Source organism: Dipodomys ordii, unplaced genomic scaffold (genome assembly GCF_000151885.1).
Source record: "Dipodomys ordii isolate 6190 unplaced genomic scaffold, Dord_2.0 Scaffold222, whole genome shotgun sequence".
Taxonomy (NCBI): Eukaryota; Metazoa; Chordata; class Mammalia; order Rodentia; family Heteromyidae; genus Dipodomys; species Dipodomys ordii.
The window spans coordinates 645,195-650,239 of NW_012267438.1; the positions used below are offsets into that span (position 1 = coordinate 645,195).

The 5,045-nt window shown below is 39.6% G+C and overlaps 1 pseudogene; it reads left to right on the plus strand.

The window, feature by feature from the left end:
• Positions 1–869: 869 nt before the first annotated feature.
• Positions 870–1,511, plus strand: LOC106000539 (annotated as a pseudogene).
• Positions 1,512–5,045: the final 3,534 nt, after the last annotated feature.

Here is a 5,045-nt window from a genome sequence, read left to right on the forward strand (position 1 = left end):
TGAGGGACATAACATTTAATCAAGGCCTGGCACTCCTCTGGCTCCAATGTTAGGTTACCAAATAGTTGGCTGCATATTGAGAAAAGCACCTTGTTTTCTCAAAGAGTACTTACCATTTGACGCCTGACCTCTGGTCATTTTTTCTCTCTTCAGAGTCCTGATTCTGCATCAAGAGGTCTCCTCAAACCTCTAGAATCTGGATTACAGTGTAGCTGTAATGTGGAAGTACAGATGAAATAAATGTTTAACAGGTGGTGGGTATCTGAACTAGGAACCTGGCTCCTAGACTCTTTTCTGTGAGGCAAAAGAATACCACAGGAATTGCTAAGAATATTTGTTTCTAGAAATTACTTCCAGCCAAGCATCAATAGGCTTGAATAATAGCCAAATACATTATTGCATCCCACAAGAAGCCCAGAGTTTTAGCAAACTCTTGATCCCACACAGTAGGTTCTGGTCTCATGTCTGACTTTTGAGGCTCTTGTGTCTTCTACTTAACAAGTCTGATAGGTATCACATCTAGATAAGACAGAGGAGATATAGAAGCTCCTTAGAAATGATATACTTTACTTCAGAAGCTCTCCAAAGCTGCTTCATGTCTCAATGGCTAGGATAAAATCACATTCATGTTTCCAAACCATCACCATCAAGAGTTGGGATGACCATGAATGGTTTGGTCCAGCTGACGTTAGTAGTCTACTAGAATCTTATTTCAAACTTCTAAAAAAAAGAGGGCTGTCTGGAATCTACCTCCAAGGCTTTAGGAGCAATTGGCCTGTCATAGAATGTAAACATAAGAATGTATTAACTCATTCAAGGGTAATGGTGAATGACAGTAGTCCAAGCATTTAGGATGTAGAGGCAGGAGGATGGTAACTTTGAAACCAATCTCAGTTACACAGCAAGACTCAAAGTTTGAAAATCTCTGCAAGATCATGAAAGACATCTTGGCGAAGAAGGTTGAAGAGGTCCTTGTGGCAAACCAATTGGCGACATCCCCATGCTGCATTGTCACGAGCACCTACGGCTGGACACCGAACATGGAATGAATCATGAAGGCCCAAGTCCTCCGAGACAACTCAACCATGGGCTACCTGGCAGCAAAGAAACACCTGGAGATCAATCCCAACCACTCCATTATTGAGACCTTGAGACAGAAAGCAGAAGCTGACAAGAACTACAGGTCTGTGAAGGATCTGGTCATCCTGCTCTATGAAACGGCACTCCTGTCCTCCGGCTTCAACCTGGAGGATCCACAGACCCACGTGAACCGCATCTACAGGATGATTAAACTTGGTCTAGGTACTGATGAGGATGACCCCACCGCAGATGACACCAGTGCGGCTGTGGCGGAGGAGATGCGGCCCCTGGAAGGAGACGACAATACCTCACGCATAGAGGAAGTGGACTTGGCTCCCTGCAGAAGCCTCCACACCTCACCTTCATTCCCTCTGATAATAGATCAGCCAGGATTTTGTTTATTTTTGTTAACATTTAAAAAGTCTGTATAGTATGACAACTACTTAAAGGGGAGGATAAGATTTCTTTCTACTTTTAAGTAATACTGTGACACCGTAGGCAAAGCAGACTAGTAATGCTTTTTTCTAGTTTCACCTTGGTTTTGGACAGGTAAAGATGTTTGTTGTAAGCTGTAATGTGACTGGTTTATGGTCTCAAGTGTTTAGCTATTAAGCCAGATTCCTTAGCAGACCAAATCTTTTGTCATTGATGTGTTCTGGCACATTACCTTGATTTTTAAAGAATTTTTTTGTTGAAATGGATTGAGTTTCATCAGAGAGAGTCCAATTAGTTTTCCATCCCTTGTAGTTAATACTGCATGTACTAGTCCTCTAGAAATATGTGTTAGGCTGACACAACTTGATGGAACTCCACAGGGCTTGTTTTCCAAAGAAAAGTGTACCATTTAGAGAAATACAAATAAACTTCCCTAGATGTTGTGTTAAAAAACAAAAAAAAAAATCAATAAGACCCAATATATGCATTGAATGGCCACAAAGAAAATCAAGCTGTTTTTGATTAATGTTAGGCTCCACCCTGGCTAAGACACATTAGGAGGAGAGAAAACAGTTGACATTTTCATTCCATAATATGTTACAGCTTTAAACTCAAGTTACAGCTTTACCTTCAACTTGGAGTGGCTGAGTGGACTCTATGACAGAAAGACTGACAATTCTTCAACTAACTACCTGTTCCTCTCTAGCCTTGTTTCCTCCTACCTTATTCTAGAATTGACTTCATTGTGTTTGTCCAGTGCAAGTATCCAAGGAAAAAAAAAACACTTCCATGCAATTCCAAGAAGGAGGTAGGCAAAAGTTTTAGCTAATATGACAGGCTCCATCTTCCAGATAGCCATGCCCACTGACTCTCAGAGAAGTTGGTGGGAGGGGCTTCAGGGTCTTGCTGAGGGATTAAGAATGTCTGGTTGGGCTGAACAGTCCCAGGTCTTACTGTCATGGGCATTTTGTTTTGTTTTGTTTTGTTTTTTGGTCGTGGGGCTTGAACTCTGGGCTTGGATGCTGTCCTTGTGCTCTTCAGCTCAAGGCCAGCGCTCTACCGCTTGAGCCACAGCACCACTTCCGGTTTTCTAGCAGTTTATTGGAGATAAGAGTCTCACGAACTTTCCCGCCCATGCTGGCTTTGAACCGCGATCCTCGGACCTCAGCCTCCTGAGTAGCTAGGATTACAGGTGTAAGCCACTGGCACCTGGATTGCTTTATTTTTCTCAGATAGCCTCTTGGACTTTCTGCCTGGGCTGGAGTCAGAATCCAATCCCCTGAAATATTCATTCCTGGGTTCTAAAATTACAGGCACAAACCATTACTCCATGTTGTTTTTGAAATAATGTCGACTGGCTAGACTCAAGTCTCAATCCTTCTGTCTGTGTTCCAGGTTAACTGATAGAGTTTTTTCTTTGAAGAAAACACCCAGATGTCTGAGTCAAGCAGAAAAGGTCAGATAAGTTGATGTTAGGTAAATGAACCCTAAGATATGTATTCAAATGTTTTTTTTTCTTTCAGGTAATTGTTTTTAACACATTTATAAGATTATTTCTTTGTTGCTTTGTATATCCCTCCCCCATGGTATAACCCCTGCTTTCACTGTATTTGAGGTTGGTATAATTTGTGGAGGGGAAGGGAAAAAAACAAATCGTTTAAATAGGGATACAGGTGGACCCATTGCAACAATGAGATGTACAAGTGGTTATGTGGAAAAATGAACTTTACAACTTTGGTAGGGGGGAGGAGGATTGGGTAGGGGTCAGGGGGAGGATGGGAGGGGATGGGAAGGGGAAACAAAGAAGGAGGCTACAACGCTTGATAAGAAATGTACTCATTATCTTGCCCATGTAATTGTAACCCCTCTGTACACTATTTTCACAATAAAAAAAGAAAGAAAAAAAAAGAAAATACCAAGATGAACAAAAGTATTTAATAAGAAGTCAAAAAATATTTAGTAATGAAGTCAAAGACCAGTCTTCACGTTTTTCAATGTACATGAGCTGGTCATTCTTTCTGGTTTTTATTAGTAATCTTACTCATACAAAACCACAAATTCTTCACTTCCTTTGATGGTGTAGCTCTTTCAGCTCTGGGAATTACAAATACTTTGTATTCTTACCAGTTTTCAAAAAAATAGAGTGTGTGTAATGTTGAGAAAGTTCATTCTTTCCCCAGATGGCACTCTTTAAATTTAAATAACTGAAATCTGGTACTATGATTCAGAAAGCACTGTCACAGATGTCTATTGACATTTCTCATATGATTTTGAATCCCATGAAGCATCCCAGGCCTCAAAGGCAGGATATTATTTGCCCCACATTCACTGTGGCACTCTTGTTAAGGAATTCCAAAGGTAGGATATTTCAGAGATGCTTGGAAGAAGTAGTTGCAAGTTAAATCTTTTCGTTGTTGAAATTTTGTTACTTTTTTAAATTGGTGGTCTCCTGTTTTTTTAAGTGTTGAGAGCCCTGCAGAGAGTCTATCTGCATGATAGGCTTGACTATCTCACTGGAACATCAGGAGGCTGTTCACAGAATCCGGTCTTTTCATCCTGCCCCATACAAACACCCGGTAGCTGCTAACAACCACCTTTCACTGACCTAAGCAAGCATCCTGCAGCTGCTTCGCCCAATGAAAAAGCTTCCTTATTCTAAGCATATAAATATCCCTGTGTGAAAAATAAAATTTGGCAGCTTGATCAGAATCCTTGTCTTGCTGTCCTTCTTCGTGTCTCTTGTCCCTTCATTCCTTCTCGCTTAGGTTCATTGGCCCTGGTTGAAGTCCTGCGGGTCGGGACATTTAAGTCCAAAAAGAAATATTTTTATATAATTTTTTATTGTCAAGGTGATATACAGAGAGGTTGCATTTACATAAGTAAGGTTATAAGTACATTTCTTGTTGAACTTGTTAAAAGCTAATTTTCCTTTAAGATTTTTTTGTACCAAAAGAGGAGGCTGCAATGCTTGGTAAGAAATGTATGCATTATCCTGCCCATGTAATTGTAACTCCTCTGTACAGTATGTTCACAAATAAAATAAAATAAAAAGATTTTTTGTGCATGTACCTTCAAATTTATCAATTTCCCTTCTACTTTAGGTTATGACTTGTTTATTCCCAACTGATTCTAACAGATTCTAAGATTTTTGTCAAGTATCTGTCTCTTCTCTTTCATATTTGTAGTCTCACCATGACCAATTCTGTGTGCAATCTAACTCTTTTATGTGCCATACACACAAATAAATCCTGTGCCACTTAACAATATTGAAATAAGTCCATGACCTCTTTCTAGATACAAAATATATTGGGAATTGTTTAGTCTTATTCCAATATAATTAAGACAAAGCATTTAAATCCAATGACTACTTGCTGATTGTAATCACTTTATAGGGCCAGTCAACTGCTGATCTTCTGTGATCATTCCTCTTTTCCCTAGGAGTATGTATAAATGATTATTTTTTATTGTGAAAATAGTGTACAGAGGGGTTACAATTACATAGTCAAGATAATGAGTACATTTCTTATCAA